The 17,048-nt window shown below is 54.7% G+C and overlaps 1 long non-coding RNA gene across 2 annotated transcripts in view; it reads right to left on the bottom strand.

The window, feature by feature from the left end:
* Positions 1–1,672: 1,672 nt before the first annotated feature.
* LOC135311198 (uncharacterized) overlaps positions 1,673–17,048 on the bottom strand; it is a 57,292-nt gene continuing 41,916 nt past the window's right edge. The window contains exons 4-5 of one of the 2 annotated variants that reach the window (XR_010370996.1): positions 2,134–2,325; positions 1,673–1,875 (exon numbers count right to left, since the gene is read on the bottom strand). This is a non-coding gene — a long non-coding RNA (uncharacterized LOC135311198). Of the gene's footprint in view, positions 1,876–2,031; positions 2,056–2,133; positions 2,326–17,048 lie in introns of those variants that run through there. The other variant, XR_010370997.1, reaches the window with a different exon arrangement.

The raw sequence follows: 17,048 nt of genomic DNA, 5'->3' as shown, positions 1-17,048 counted from the left end.
AGAAAGGCTAAAGATCACACGGCCACCAGGGAAGAGAGGGAGGAATTTAAAAAACAGGGGCAAGAAGCCAGAGAGAGGGAGAGAGAGGCAACAATAAAATGGGGACGGGCCACAGGGCAGCGAGGAGGGAACCGAGGAATGAGAAAGAGGCCAAAGAGAACACAATGTAGTATGGAAAAAAGGAACAGCGGCCTAGGGGGAAGGAGGAATTAAAGATCAGGCACTGGGAGGCAGACAGAGACAAACGAAGAAACAAGTGAAAACAAACCAACAGCAATGGGCTAGCAAGACAGAGAGGGAGGAAATTGGGCAATAAATCATAGCAGCAAGGAGCTGGACAGAGAGAGATGAGGACAAACAAACAGCACGGGTCTACGTGACAGAGAACGTGGAATTAGAACACAGAGAGAGGGAGCCGGACAGAGAGGGGCCGAGAGAAAAATCTAGACAGGCTACAGTGGGCAGAGGCAGGAATTAAAACCTAGGGACAGGGAGCTGGACAGAGAGAGATGGAGATCACAGGGAACAGCGGCGGGTGCAGGAAGAACAGGAATTCAAGAATAGGGAAAGGGAGCTGGACAGAGAAGAACTCAGAAAGGCAAGAACAGTAGCAGGGTACAGAGCAGAGAAGACGAATAAAAAGCGCGGGGGGAGCGTTGAGGCAGACAGAGAGATTAAGAAAATGTCACGGGCTACGTGGCAAAGCAGGAGGAATTCAGAAACGGGGACGGGAACCAAGGAAGAGTGAGTTGGTGAAGGATAACGGGCATTAAAAGTGAGGGACGGGGAGCTGGGAAAAGCGAGAGGCAGAGAAAAACAGGATCACACAAAGCCAAAAAAGAAGAAACAGAACAACAGGAACAAGTGTAACCAAAGCGATGAAATCAATCAACCAGAGACGTTGTTACACTATGGGAACATGGAGCGTACGAATCAGTGTATCTGTTGATCTGCATTTTAGTCCCTAGGTAATCATTAATGTGAACAGAACAATAGGCAATGTGCTTCTGTCAGAAAAGGATGACAAAACGCGGTTTCGTGTAGCGGACTGAGAAAACTAGCCAAAACTGGCAAGATTAAGAGCCAAGAAGGTAAAAGGTAATTCCGGCAGGGGGAAGATCGCGACCACCGACTCACGGACCACCACCGACTCAAGTAACACCACCTACTCAGAAGAGGACAACCGAGCCTGCGCAGTAATTTACATAAGGAAAGAGCAAGTTTGTACCAATCAGTAGACAGGACAATAATGAATATGTCTGACTACGTAAAATTTTGAGCTATAAATTGTAGGGGAAAGGTGCGTGAGGTACGCACGTTAGGAGGAGCGATCCCCCGTGCATCTGGCGCCGTGAATAAAGAATGCCTGCTCTTTAATACTAAATTGGAGTTACAGAGTTGTTTCCAATTTTACCACGTTTTTCAGTAACACAGGGAGCCACACCAAGAGAGCCAGAGAAAGACAAAATACCGACAGGCTACAGGACAGAGCAGGAGGAATACAAAAAAACAGAGCCAGAGCCAGGCAGAGAGAGGCAGAGAAAGAAAAAGTAGCCACAGGCTACAGGACAGAGAGAGGGAGGACTGAAAAGACAGGGAGGCAGGGAGCCACTCAGAGCGAGATGGAGAAAGACGGTGCGGGGGGGGGGGAGCGCAAAAAAAAAAATTTTGCAGCAGGTAAGGAAAGAGAGGGGGCCAGGGGAGAGACAGGGAGGGCCCAGGATGCACAAGAGAGGCAATGGGGCCCCAGTGGCCCAGGACTCACCGTGACTCTCGCTCTCAGCGCTGCTGGCACAATTTAGCCGTTCAGATGCTTGTTTCCCCTTCTCTCCTCCCTGCCTCTTCTGCAGCTCCAGACTCTAGGCCATCCTCCACCTAAAGAGAATACATGGGTGTCTTACAGCTCTTACAAGATGAGGCTTCCTAGGCACGTGGCCTAGCTCGCTCGTGCACTACACGCCCGTACCGAACTCCGGGTTACGCGTACAGACCCTGCGGTGCACGTCGGTGGCCTGGCCCGCTGCGGGCTACGAAGGGGGATCCTCCCTCCCTCACCTGCAGGGACAGGCTCTCTCTTGCCTGCGGCAGGAAGGCAGCTGTCAGCCAGAGCGCCTTCAGTTTCTTCTGCTTTACCTTTCGTTGGCGTCTCCAGCTTCAGCCGAGGCAGGTCCTGTCCACAGCCGGGAAGGGCTTTGTCTATCCCTTTTCAGCCCCGCGCTGCAAGGACGGCGAGGCCGGGCAGAGAGAAGCCACGCGAGCCTGAGACGGCCACAGTCAACGGCATCCCCGGGGGAAGGACAGACAACCACGTCCGCAGCAAGGTCTCTGGGAGAGGGAAAGAAGAAAGAGCGACCATCATTACCGTCGATCGACCCTGGCCAAAGCCTCTCCTTGCGCAGGGGGCTTCTGGACCCCCCGCTCCTTCCCTGCGCTAGTGCTAAGGGCCCCTGCGCCGAGGGGGAATCCAGTGCGCTTGAGGGCCGGCTCGCTGCCTTCACGACAGGGCCTGGGGACGGCCTAGGCCTACGCAGCACGCTTCAGGGGAGGTGCCGGGGCTGGGGGCAGGCGCGTGGGGCGAGGGCGGGGGGGGGCAGGCGCGCGGGGAGGGGGGGAAGGGGCAGGCGCCGGAGGGGGGGCAGGCGCCGGAGGGGGGACAGGCGCGCGGGGCGAGGGGGGGGGGGGGGGCAGGCGCCGGAGGGGGGGCAGGCGCGCGGGGTGAGGGGGTGGGGGGGGGGGCAGGCGCCGGAAGGGGGGCAGGCGCGCGGGGCGAGGGGGGCAGGCGCCGGAGGGGGGGCAGGCGCGCGGGGCGAGGGGGTGGGGGGGGGGCAGGCGCCGGAGGGGGGCCAAGCGCGCAGGGCGAGGGGGGGGGGGGGCAGGCGCCGGAGGGGGGGCAGGCGCGCGGGGCGAGGGGGTGGGGGGGGGGGCAGGCGCCGGAGGGGGGGCAGGCGCGCGGGGCGAGGGGGTGGGGGGAGGGGCAGGCGCCGGAGGGGGGGCAGGCGCGCGGGGGAGGGGGTGGGGGGGGCAGGCGCCGGAGGGGGGGCAGGCGCGAGGGGGTGTGGGGGGGCAGGCGCCGGAGGGGGGGCAGGCGCGAGGGGGTGGGGGGGGGCAGGCGCCGGAGGGGGGGCAGGCGCGCGGGGGTGGGGGGGGGCAGGCGCCGGAGGGGGGGCAGGCGCGAGGGGGTGGGGGGGGGCAGGCGCCGGAGGGGGGGCAGGCGCGCGGGGCGAGGGGGTGGGGGGGAGGGGCAGGCGCCGGAGGGGGGGCAGGCGCGCGGGGCGAGGGGGTGGGGGGGGGGGCAGGCGCCGGAGGAGGGCCAAGCGCGCGGGGCGAGGGGGTGTGGGGGGGCAGGCGCGCGGGGCGAGGGGGTGGGGGGGGGCAGGCGCCGGAGGGGGGGCAGGCGCGCGGGGGAGGGGGAGGGGGGTGCAGGCGCGCGGGGCGAGGGAGGGGGGGCAAGCGCGCGGGGCGAGGGAGGGGGGGCAGGCGCGCGGGCAAGGCGGGCCAGGGGAGGCTGAGGGGGAGCTCCGGTGAGCCGGGGAGGCGGCCATCTTAGGCGTCCTGGGCAGGGGAAAAGAGCATCATCCTCCTCCCTTCTGTCAGCTCTCGGGGAACTCACCGCTTCTCGGGGAGCGGCCGCACCTGGAAGCCCCCAGAAATCAACACGAATCCAACCCCAAAAATACACCTCGCGGTCCGTACGCGGCACGGCCGCCCGGCACCCGAGCGCCGGAACACCGCGCCTCCCGCCGCGCCCCGGCGAACCACGTGACAGGGCCGGCGGCCGCGCGCCACAAGGACTACAGCTCCCGGCACGCCGCGAGCCCGCCCTCCCCGCTCTCTCACCCTGCGGGGCACCGTCCCTCCCGCCGATGCACCCGGAAGCCCCACCGAGCCCTCAGCACAGCCTCGCTCTCCCCACCGCCCGCTCCGACCCGGCGCTGCCCCGCCGCAGCCCTCCTCGGGGCTTCACCCGGGACCCAGCCGTCCACCACCCAGCTCCCGCTCACCTCCTCCGTCGCTACAGTCGCAGCCCGCTGACGCTCGGCCACAGCTCCGCCCCGTCCCGCCCTCGGCTCGCACTGGCCCCCCGGAGCAGGGCACCACCCCTTTTCCAGGTAGGAGCCGGCACCGGCAGCCCCACTGCCCGCACCTGGGGCTCCTCCATCCAGACCCCGCCCACAGCTGAGGCGCAGCAGCAACGGGGGGCCCCCTCCCCTCACCCCCACAGTGCACCACCTCCTCCCCGGGCTCCATCACAGCCCCTTGCCCCACGCCAAGGGAGCGCAAACGCAGCCCCGAGGGCAAAGGAGAGGGCAGGTGTTTGTGCAGGCAGCGCGCATGTAACAAGTCCCAGGAGCGATTCGTGGCTCAGGGTCCCCAAAGCTCCCCCTGCCCCCAGGCCACCTCGGCCGCCATTGCCAGAGCCGCACGGAGCTGGTTTTGGCTAGGATAGTGCTCATTTTCTCCATAGTAGCTAGGAAAGGATAAGTTTTGGATTTATGTTCAAAACAGCGTTAACAATGTAGAGATGTGCTGAGCACTGCTTCCACAGTCAGAGCCTCTTCTGGTTCTCTCAGTGCCCCACCAGCAAGTAAGCTGGGAGAGGACACAGCTGGGAAAGCTTTCCCAGCTAACTGACCAAAGGGATATTCAATACCATTTGACATCACGCTGAGTACATGCAGCTGGGGAAGAAGGGGGAGTCCTTAGGGGCTACGGCATTTCACTCCCTAAGTAACCATTACACTTGACAGAGCCCTGCTTTCCCAGAGAAGGCTCAACACCTGCCCACCGAAAAGGAGGAGTGAATTAATTCCTTGCTTTGCTTTCACGCACAGCTGTTGCTCTACCTATTAAACACCCATGATTTTTCTCACTTTTACCCTTCCAGCTCTCTCCCCCAGCCCACTGAGGGTGGAGTGAGCAAGCAGCTCCCTGGTGCAGAGTTGCCAGCTGGGGCTAAACCACGGCACACGCTTGTCCTCGTTGGGCAGGGAGCGGACCGTCCATTACCTGGCTCCTGGAGCGACGGGCTGCTGGGCAGAGGGGGAGGCCACCAAAGGTAAGGAGCAGGGCACAGGACAGTAGGAAGAGAGAAGAGAAAAGCGGCATGCGGCTGGACGGGGCGGGGGGGGTGTGTGCATGTAGTGAGAAGGCACAAGGCAGGGAACAGGACAGCCAGAGAAGGACAGGGAGCCTGACTGAGGTGGAGATAAAAGCAGCAGAGAGAGGGGAAGAGAGGCAGCAGAAAGTGGGAAGAGCAGGACAGAGACCAAGAAAGAACGATGAGGAGCAGGCTGGAAACACACAAAGAACCTGGGGCAGGCAGCACGACAGCGAGGGAGGAATGAAGACTAGGGGCAGAAAGCTGACAGAGCAAGATGGAGAAAGACAAGAAAAGCGACAAGAACAGGGCAGAGAGGGAAGAAAGAAGCCACAGGGACAGGGAGCCGAGACAGCCAACGACAGAGGGAAGGGGCCGGGGAGGGAAAACCACAAAACGAACGACGGGGCTACGTGGTACAGAGCATGAGCAGGGAGGGAATTAACAATTAGGGACAGGGAGCCAGAGGAAAAAGAAAATACACCAAAAGGGAGACGGAGAGCAACAGGAATCGCAATGCGTACAGAAAGAAGAGAGAGAACCAATTCTAAAATAGGGACATGGGGAAGCCAGAAAGGACAAAAGCTACAGGCTACAGGGCAGAGAGGGAAGAATTAACGAATAGACACAGAGAGCTGGGCAGGAAGAGACGGAGAAAGGCTAAAGATCACACGGCCACCAGGGAAGAGAGGGAGGAATTTAAAAAACAGGGGCAAGAAGCCAGAGAGAGGGAGGGAGAGGCAACAATAAAATGGGGACGGGCCACAGGGCAGCGAGGAGGGAACCGAGGAATAAGGAAAAGATGCCAAAGAGAACACAATGTAGTATGGAAAAAAGGAACAGCGGCCTATGGGGAAGGAGGAATTAAAGATCAGGCACTGGGAGGCAGACAGAGACAAACGAAGAAAAACCAACAGCAATGGGCTAGCAAGACAGAGAGGGAGGAAATTGGGCAATAAATCATAGCAGCAAGGAGCTGGACAGAGAGATGAGGACAAACAAACAGCACGGGTCTACGTGACAGAGAACGTGGAATTAGAACACAGAAAGGGAGCCTGTCAGAGGTGGAGATAAAAGCAGCAGAGAGGGGAAGAGAGGAAGCAGAAAGTGGGAAGAGCAGGACAGAGACCAAGAAAGAACGATGAGGAGCAGGCTGGAAACACACAAAGAACCTGGGGCAGGCAGCACGACAGCGAGGGAGGAATGAAGACTAGGGGCAGAAAGCTGACAGAGCAAGATGGAGAAAGACAAGAAAAGCGACAAGAACAGGGCAGAGAGGGAAGTAAGAAGCCACAGGGACAGGGAGCCGAGACAGGCAACGACGGAGGGAAGGGAACACCACAAAACGAACCACGGGGCTACGTGGTACAGAGCATGAGCAGGGAGAGAATTAACAATTAGGGACAGGGAGCCAGAGGAAAAAGAAAATACACCAAAAGGGAGATGGAGAGCAAAAGGAATCGCCATGCGTACAGAAAGAAGAGAGAACCAATTCTAAAATAGGGACATGGGGAAGCCAGAAAGGACAAAAGCTACAGGCTACAGGGCAGAGAGGGAAGAATTAACGAATAGACACAGAGAGCTGGGCAGAAAGAGACGGAGAAAGGCTAAAGATCACACGGCCACCAGGGAAGAGAGGGAGGAATTTAAAAAACAGGGGCAAGAAGCCAGAGAGAGGGAGGGAGAGGCAACAATAAAATGGGGACGGGCCACAGGGCAGCGAGGAGGGAACCGAGGAATGAGAAAGAGGCCAAAGAGAACACAATGTAGTATGGAAAAAAGGAACAGCGGCCTAGGGGGAAGGAGGAATTAAAGATCAGGCACTGGGAGGCAGACAGAGACAAACGAAGAAACAAGTGAAAACAAACCAACAGCAATGGGCTAGCAAGACAGAGAGGGAGGAAACTGGGCAATAAATCATAGCAGCAAGGAGCTGGACAGAGAGAGATGAGGACAAACAAACAGCACGGGTCTACGTGACAGAGAACGTGGAATTAGAACACAGAGAGGGAGCCTGTCAGAGGTGGAGATAAAAGCAGCAGAGAGAGGGGAAGAGAGGCAGCAGAAAGTGGGAAGAGCAGGACAGAGACCAAGAAAGAACGATGAGGAGCAGGCTGGAAACACACAAAGAACCTGGGGCAGGCAGCACGACAGCGAGGGAGGAATGAAGACTAGGGGCAGAAAGCTGACAGAGCAAGATGGAGAAAGACAAGAAAAGCGACAAGAACAGGGCAGAGAGGGAAGAAAGAAGCCACAGGGACAGGGAGCCTAGACAGCCAACGACAGAGGGAAGGGGCCGGGGAGGGAACACCACAAAACGAACCACGGGGCTACGTGGTACAGAGCATGAGCAGGGAGGGAATTAACAATTAGGGACAGGGAGCCAGAGGAAAAAGAAAATACACCAAAAGGGAGACGGAGAGCAACAGGAATCGCAATGCGTACAGAAAGAAGAGAGAGAACCAATTCTAAAATAGGGACATGGGGAAGCCAGAAAGGACAAAAGCTACAGGCTACAGGGCAGAGAGGGAAGAATTAACGAATAGACACAGAGAGCTGGGCAGAAAGAGACGGAGAAAGGCTAAAGATCACACGGCCACCAGGGAAGAGAGGGAGGAATTTAAAAAACAGGGGCAAGAAGCCAGAGAGAGGGAGGGAGAGGCAACAATAAAATGGGGACGGGCCACAGGGCAGCGAGGAGGGAACCGAGGAATGAGAAAGAGGCCAAAGAGAACACAATGTAGTATGGAAAAAAGGAACAGCGGCCTAGGGGGAAGGAGGAATTAAAGATCAGGCACTGGGAGGCAGACAGAGACAAACGAAGAAACAAGTGAAAACAAACCAACAGCAATGGGCTAGCAAGACAGAGAGGGAGGAAACTGGGCAATAAATCATAGCAGCAAGGAGCTGGACAGAGAGAGATGAGGACAAACAAACAGCACGGGTCTACGTGACAGAGAACGTGGAATTAGAACACAGAGAGGGAGCCTGTCAGAGGTGGAGATAAAAGCAGCAGAGAGAGGGGAAGAGAGGCAGCAGAAAGTGGGAAGAGCAGGACAGAGACCAAGAAAGAACGATGAGGAGCAGGCTGGAAACACACAAAGAACCTGGGGCAGGCAGCACGACAGCGAGGGAGGAATGAAGACTAGGGGCAGAAAGCTGACAGAGCAAGATGGAGAAAGACAAGAAAAGCGACAAGAACAGGGCAGAGAGGGAAGAAAGAAGCCACAGGGACAGGGAGCCTAGACAGCCAACGACAGAGGGAAGGGGCCGGGGAGGGAACACCACAAAACGAACCACGGGGCTACGTGGTACAGAGCATGAGCAGGGAGGGAATTAACAATTAGGGACAGGGAGCCAGAGGAAAAAGAAAATACACCAAAAGGGAGACGGAGAGCAACAGGAATCGCAATGCGTACAGAAAGAAGAGAGAGAACCAATTCTAAAATAGGGACATGGGGAAGCCAGAAAGGACAAAAGCTACAGGCTACAGGGCAGAGAGGGAAGAATTAACGAATAGACACAGAGAGCTGGGCAGAAAGAGACGGAGAAAGGCTAAAGATCACACGGCCACCAGGGAAGAGAGGGAGGAATTTAAAAAACAGGGGCAAGAAGCCAGAGAGAGGGAGGGAGAGGGAACAATAAAATGGGGACGGGCCACAGGGCAGCGAGGAGGGAACCGAGGAATGAGAAAGAGGCCAAAGAGAACACAATGTAGTATGGAAAAAAGGAACAGCGGCCTAGGGGGAAGGAGGAATTAAAGATCAGGCACTGGGAGGCAGACAGAGACAAACGAAGAAACAAGTGAAAACAAACCAACAGCAATGGGCTAGCAAGACAGAGAGGGAGGAAATTGGGCAATAAATCATAGCAGCAAGGAGCTGGACAGAGAGAGATGAGGACAAACAAACAGCACGGGTCTACGTGACAGAGAACGTGGAATTAGAACACAGAGAGGGAGCCTGTCAGAGGTGGAGATAAAAGCAGCAGAGAGGGGAAGAGAGGCAGCAGAAAGAGGGAAGAGCAGGACAGAGACCAAGAAAGAACGATGAGGAGCAGGCTGGAAACACACAAAGAACCTGGGGCAGGCAGCACGACAGCGAGGGAGGAATGAAGACTGGGGCAGAAAGCTGACAGAGCAAGATGGAGAAAGACAAGAAAAGCGACAAGAACAGGGCAGAGAGGGAAGAAAGAAGCCACAGGGACAGGGAACCGAGACAGGCAACGGCGGAGGGAAGGGGCCGGGAAGGGAACACCACAAAACGAACCACGGGGCAACGTGGTACAGAGCATGAGCAGGGAGAGAATTAACAATTAGGGACAGGGAGCCAGAGGAAAAAGAAAATACACCAAAAGGGAGATGGAGAGCAAAAGGAATCGCCATGCGTACAGAAAGAAGAGAGAACCAATTCTAAAATAGGGACATGGGGAAGCCAGAAAGGACAAAAGCTACAGGCTACAGGGCAGAGAGGGAAGAATTAACGAATAGACACAGAGAGCTGGGCAGAAAGAGACGGAGAAAGGCTAAAGATCACACGGCCACCAGGGAAGAGAGGGAGGAATTTAAAAAACAGGGGCAAGAAGCCAGAGAGAGGGAGGGAGAGGCAACAATAAAATGGGGACGGGCCACAGGGCAGCGAGGAGGGAACCGAGGAATGAGAAAGAGGCCAAAGAGAACACAATGTAGTATGGAAAAAAGGAACAGCGGCCTAGGGGGAAGGAGGAATTAAAGATCAGGCACTGGGAGGCAGACAGAGACAAACGAAGAAACAAGTGAAAACAAACCAACAGCAATGGGCTAGCAAGACAGAGAGGGAGGAAACTGGGCAATAAATCATAGCAGCAAGGAGCTGGACAGAGAGAGATGAGGACAAACAAACAGCACGGGTCTACGTGACAGAGAACGTGGAATTAGAACACAGAGAGGGAGCCTGTCAGAGGTGGAGATAAAAGCAGCAGAGAGAGGGGAAGAGAGGCAGCAGAAAGTGGGAAGAGCAGGACAGAGACCAAGAAAGAACGATGAGGAGCAGGCTGGAAACACACAAAGAACCTGGGGCAGGCAGCACGACAGCGAGGGAGGAATGAAGACTAGGGGCAGAAAGCTGACAGAGCAAGATGGAGAAAGACAAGAAAAGCGACAAGAACAGGGCAGAGAGGGAAGAAAGAAGCCACAGGGACAGGGAGCCTAGACAGCCAACGACAGAGGGAAGGGGCCGGGGAGGGAACACCACAAAACGAACCACGGGGCTACGTGGTACAGAGCATGAGCAGGGAGGGAATTAACAATTAGGGACAGGGAGCCAGAGGAAAAAGAAAATACACCAAAAGGGAGACGGAGAGCAACAGGAATCGCAATGCGTACAGAAAGAAGAGAGAGAACCAATTCTAAAATAGGGACATGGGGAAGCCAGAAAGGACAAAAGCTACAGGCTACAGGGCAGAGAGGGAAGAATTAACGAATAGACACAGAGAGCTGGGCAGAAAGAGACGGAGAAAGGCTAAAGATCACACGGCCACCAGGGAAGAGAGGGAGGAATTTAAAAAACAGGGGCAAGAAGCCAGAGAGAGGGAGAGAGAGGGAACAATAAAATGGGGACGGGCCACAGGGCAGCGAGGAGGGAACCGAGGAATGAGAAAGAGGCCAAAGAGAACACAATGTAGTATGGAAAAAAGGAACAGCGGCCTAGGGGGAAGGAGGAATTAAAGATCAGGCACTGGGAGGCAGACAGAGACAAACGAAGAAACAAGTGAAAACAAACCAACAGCAATGGGCTAGCAAGACAGAGAGGGAGGAAATTGGGCAATAAATCATAGCAGCAAGGAGCTGGACAGAGAGAGATGAGGACAAACAAACAGCACGGGTCTACGTGACAGAGAACGTGGAATTAGAACACAGAGAGGGAGCCTGTCAGAGGTGGAGATAAAAGCAGCAGAGAGAGGGGAAGAGAGGCAGCAGAAAGTGGGAAGAGCAGGACAGAGACCAAGAAAGAACGATGAGGAGCAGGCTGGAAACACACAAAGAACCTGGGGCAGGCAGCACGACAGCGAGGGAGGAATGAAGACTGGGGCAGAAAGCTGACAGAGCAAGATGGAGAAAGACAAGAAAAGCGACAAGAACAGGGCAGAGAGGGAAGAAAGAAGCCACAGGGACAGGGAACCGAGACAGGCAACGGCGGAGGGAAGGGGCCGGGAAGGGAACACCACAAAACGAACCACGGGGCAACGTGGTACAGAGCATGAGCAGGGAGAGAATTAACAATTAGGGACAGGGAGCCAGAGGAAAAAGAAAATACACCAAAAGGGAGATGGAGAGCAAAAGGAATCGCCATGCGTACAGAAAGAAGAGAGAACCAATTCTAAAATAGGGACATGGGGAAGCCAGAAAGGACAAAAGCTACAGGCTACAGGGCAGAGAGGGAAGAATTAACGAATAGACACAGAGAGCTGGGCAGAAAGAGACGGAGAAAGGCTAAAGATCACACGGCCACCAGGGAAGAGAGGGAGGAATTTAAAAAACAGGGGCAAGAAGCCAGAGAGAGGGAGGGAGAGGCAACAATAAAATGGGGACGGGCCACAGGGCAGCGAGGAGGGAACCGAGGAATGAGAAAGAGGCCAAAGAGAACACAATGTAGTATGGAAAAAAGGAACAGCGGCCTAGGGGGAAGGAGGAATTAAAGATCAGGCACTGGGAGGCAGACAGAGACAAACGAAGAAACAAGTGAAAACAAACCAACAGCAATGGGCTAGCAAGACAGAGAGGGAGGAAACTGGGCAATAAATCATAGCAGCAAGGAGCTGGACAGAGAGAGATGAGGACAAACAAACAGCACGGGTCTACGTGACAGAGAACGTGGAATTAGAACACAGAGAGGGAGCCTGTCAGAGGTGGAGATAAAAGCAGCAGAGAGAGGGGAAGAGAGGCAGCAGAAAGTGGGAAGAGCAGGACAGAGACCAAGAAAGAACGATGAGGAGCAGGCTGGAAACACACAAAGAACCTGGGGCAGGCAGCACGACAGCGAGGGAGGAATGAAGACTAGGGGCAGAAAGCTGACAGAGCAAGATGGAGAAAGACAAGAAAAGCGACAAGAACAGGGCAGAGAGGGAAGAAAGAAGCCACAGGGACAGGGAGCCTAGACAGCCAACGACAGAGGGAAGGGGCCGGGGAGGGAACACCACAAAACGAACCACGGGGCTACGTGGTACAGAGCATGAGCAGGGAGGGAATTAACAATTAGGGACAGGGAGCCAGAGGAAAAAGAAAATACACCAAAAGGGAGACGGAGAGCAACAGGAATCGCAATGCGTACAGAAAGAAGAGAGAGAACCAATTCTAAAATAGGGACATGGGGAAGCCAGAAAGGACAAAAGCTACAGGCTACAGGGCAGAGAGGGAAGAATTAACGAATAGACACAGAGAGCTGGGCAGAAAGAGACGGAGAAAGGCTAAAGATCACACGGCCACCAGGGAAGAGAGGGAGGAATTTAAAAAACAGGGGCAAGAAGCCAGAGAGAGGGAGGGAGAGGCAACAATAAAATGGGGACGGGCCACAGGGCAGCGAGGAGGGAACCGAGGAATGAGAAAGAGGCCAAAGAGAACACAATGTAGTATGGAAAAAAGGAACAGCGGCCTAGGGGGAAGGAGGAATTAAAGATCAGGCACTGGGAGGCAGACAGAGACAAACGAAGAAACAAGTGAAAACAAACCAACAGCAATGGGCTAGCAAGACAGAGAGGGAGGAAACTGGGCAATAAATCATAGCAGCAAGGAGCTGGACAGAGAGAGATGAGGACAAACAAACAGCACGGGTCTACGTGACAGAGAACGTGGAATTAGAACACAGAGAGGGAGCCTGTCAGAGGTGGAGATAAAAGCAGCAGAGAGAGGGGAAGAGAGGCAGCAGAAAGTGGGAAGAGCAGGACAGAGACCAAGAAAGAACGATGAGGAGCAGGCTGGAAACACACAAAGAACCTGGGGCAGGCAGCACGACAGCGAGGGAGGAATGAAGACTGGGGCAGAAAGCTGACAGAGCAAGATGGAGAAAGACAAGAAAAGCGACAAGAACAGGGCAGAGAGGGAAGAAAGAAGCCACAGGGACAGGGAACCGAGACAGGCAACGGCGGAGGGAAGGGGCCGGGAAGGGAACACCACAAAACGAACCACGGGGCAACGTGGTACAGAGCATGAGCAGGGAGAGAATTAACAATTAGGGACAGGGAGCCAGAGGAAAAAGAAAATACACCAAAAGGGAGATGGAGAGCAAAAGGAATCGCCATGCGTACAGAAAGAAGAGAGAACCAATTCTAAAATAGGGACATGGGGAAGCCAGAAAGGACAAAAGCTACAGGCTACAGGGCAGAGAGGGAAGAATTAACGAATAGACACAGAGAGCTGGGCAGAAAGAGACGGAGAAAGGCTAAAGATCACACGGCCACCAGGGAAGAGAGGGAGGAATTTAAAAAACAGGGGCAAGAAGCCAGAGAGAGGGAGGGAGAGGCAACAATAAAATGGGGACGGGCCACAGGGCAGCGAGGAGGGAACCGAGGAATGAGAAAGAGGCCAAAGAGAACACAATGTAGTATGGAAAAAAGGAACAGCGGCCTAGGGGGAAGGAGGAATTAAAGATCAGGCACTGGGAGGCAGACAGAGACAAACGAAGAAACAAGTGAAAACAAACCAACAGCAATGGGCTAGCAAGACAGAGAGGGAGGAAACTGGGCAATAAATCATAGCAGCAAGGAGCTGGACAGAGAGAGATGAGGACAAACAAACAGCACGGGTCTACGTGACAGAGAACGTGGAATTAGAACACAGAGAGGGAGCCTGTCAGAGGTGGAGATAAAAGCAGCAGAGAGAGGGGAAGAGAGGCAGCAGAAAGTGGGAAGAGCAGGACAGAGACCAAGAAAGAACGATGAGGAGCAGGCTGGAAACACACAAAGAACCTGGGGCAGGCAGCACGACAGCGAGGGAGGAATGAAGACTAGGGGCAGAAAGCTGACAGAGCAAGATGGAGAAAGACAAGAAAAGCGACAAGAACAGGGCAGAGAGGGAAGAAAGAAGCCACAGGGACAGGGAGCCTAGACAGCCAACGACAGAGGGAAGGGGCCGGGGAGGGAACACCACAAAACGAACCACGGGGCTACGTGGTACAGAGCATGAGCAGGGAGGGAATTAACAATTAGGGACAGGGAGCCAGAGGAAAAAGAAAATACACCAAAAGGGAGACGGAGAGCAACAGGAATCGCAATGCGTACAGAAAGAAGAGAGAGAACCAATTCTAAAATAGGGACATGGGGAAGCCAGAAAGGACAAAAGCTACAGGCTACAGGGCAGAGAGGGAAGAATTAACGAATAGACACAGAGAGCTGGGCAGAAAGAGACGGAGAAAGGCTAAAGATCACACGGCCACCAGGGAAGAGAGGGAGGAATTTAAAAAACAGGGGCAAGAAGCCAGAGAGAGGGAGGGAGAGGCAACAATAAAATGGGGACGGGCCACAGGGCAGCGAGGAGGGAACCGAGGAATGAGAAAGAGGCCAAAGAGAACACAATGTAGTATGGAAAAAAGGAACAGCGGCCTAGGGGGAAGGAGGAATTAAAGATCAGGCACTGGGAGGCAGACAGAGACAAACGAAGAAACAAGTGAAAACAAACCAACAGCAATGGGCTAGCAAGACAGAGAGGGAGGAAATTGGGCAATAAATCATAGCAGCAAGGAGCTGGACAGAGAGAGATGAGGACAAACAAACAGCACGGGTCTACGTGACAGAGAACGTGGAATTAGAACACAGAGAGGGAGCCTGTCAGAGGTGGAGATAAAAGCAGCAGAGAGAGGGGAAGAGAGGCAGCAGAAAGTGGGAAGAGCAGGACAGAGACCAAGAAAGAACGATGAGGAGCAGGCTGGAAACACACAAAGAACCTGGGGCAGGCAGCACGACAGCGAGGGAGGAATGAAGACTGGGGCAGAAAGCTGACAGAGCAAGATGGAGAAAGACAAGAAAAGCGACAAGAACAGGGCAGAGAGGGAAGAAAGAAGCCACAGGGACAGGGAACCGAGACAGGCAACGGCGGAGGGAAGGGGCCGGGAAGGGAACACCACAAAACGAACCACGGGGCAACGTGGTACAGAGCATGAGCAGGGAGAGAATTAACAATTAGGGACAGGGAGCCAGAGGAAAAAGAAAATACACCAAAAGGGAGATGGAGAGCAAAAGGAATCGCCATGCGTACAGAAAGAAGAGAGAACCAATTCTAAAATAGGGACATGGGGAAGCCAGAAAGGACAAAAGCTACAGGCTACAGGGCAGAGAGGGAAGAATTAACGAATAGACACAGAGAGCTGGGCAGAAAGAGACGGAGAAAGGCTAAAGATCACACGGCCACCAGGGAAGAGAGGGAGGAATTTAAAAAACAGGGGCAAGAAGCCAGAGAGAGGGAGGGAGAGGCAACAATAAAATGGGGACGGGCCACAGGGCAGCGAGGAGGGAACCGAGGAATGAGAAAGAGGCCAAAGAGAACACAATGTAGTATGGAAAAAAGGAACAGCGGCCTAGGGGGAAGGAGGAATTAAAGATCAGGCACTGGGAGGCAGACAGAGACAAACGAAGAAACAAGTGAAAACAAACCAACAGCAATGGGCTAGCAAGACAGAGAGGGAGGAAACTGGGCAATAAATCATAGCAGCAAGGAGCTGGACAGAGAGAGATGAGGACAAACAAACAGCACGGGTCTACGTGACAGAGAACGTGGAATTAGAACACAGAGAGGGAGCCTGTCAGAGGTGGAGATAAAAGCAGCAGAGAGAGGGGAAGAGAGGCAGCAGAAAGTGGGAAGAGCAGGACAGAGACCAAGAAAGAACGATGAGGAGCAGGCTGGAAACACACAAAGAACCTGGGGCAGGCAGCACGACAGCGAGGGAGGAATGAAGACTAGGGGCAGAAAGCTGACAGAGCAAGATGGAGAAAGACAAGAAAAGCGACAAGAACAGGGCAGAGAGGGAAGAAAGAAGCCACAGGGACAGGGAGCCTAGACAGCCAACGACAGAGGGAAGGGGCCGGGGAGGGAACACCACAAAACGAACCACGGGGCTACGTGGTACAGAGCATGAGCAGGGAGGGAATTAACAATTAGGGACAGGGAGCCAGAGGAAAAAGAAAATACACCAAAAGGGAGACGGAGAGCAACAGGAATCGCAATGCGTACAGAAAGAAGAGAGAGAACCAATTCTAAAATAGGGACATGGGGAAGCCAGAAAGGACAAAAGCTACAGGCTACAGGGCAGAGAGGGAAGAATTAACGAATAGACACAGAGAGCTGGGCAGAAAGAGACGGAGAAAGGCTAAAGATCACACGGCCACCAGGGAAGAGAGGGAGGAATTTAAAAAACAGGGGCAAGAAGCCAGAGAGAGGGAGGGAGAGGCAACAATAAAATGGGGACGGGCCACAGGGCAGCGAGGAGGGAACCGAGGAATGAGAAAGAGGCCAAAGAGAACACAATGTAGTATGGAAAAAAGGAACAGCGGCCTAGGGGGAAGGAGGAATTAAAGATCAGGCACTGGGAGGCAGACAGAGACAAACGAAGAAACAAGTGAAAACAAACCAACAGCAATGGGCTAGCAAGACAGAGAGGGAGGAAACTGGGCAATAAATCATAGCAGCAAGGAGCTGGACAGAGAGAGATGAGGACAAACAAACAGCACGGGTCTACGTGACAGAGAACGTGGAATTAGAACACAGAGAGGGAGCCTGTCAGAGGTGGAGATAAAAGCAGCAGAGAGAGGGGAAGAGAGGCAGCAGAAAGTGGGAAGAGCAGGACAGAGACCAAGAAAGAACGATGAGGAGCAGGCTGGAAACACACAAAGAACCTGGGGCAGGCAGCACGACAGCGAGGGAGGAATGAAGACTAGGGGCAGAAAGCTGACAGAGCAAGATGGAGAAAGACAAGAAAAGCGACAA

This window comes from Phalacrocorax carbo, unplaced genomic scaffold (genome assembly GCF_963921805.1).
Source record: "Phalacrocorax carbo unplaced genomic scaffold, bPhaCar2.1 SCAFFOLD_63, whole genome shotgun sequence".
Taxonomy (NCBI): Eukaryota; Metazoa; Chordata; class Aves; order Suliformes; family Phalacrocoracidae; genus Phalacrocorax; species Phalacrocorax carbo.
This window is presented reverse-complemented; position numbering and strand designations above follow the sequence as displayed.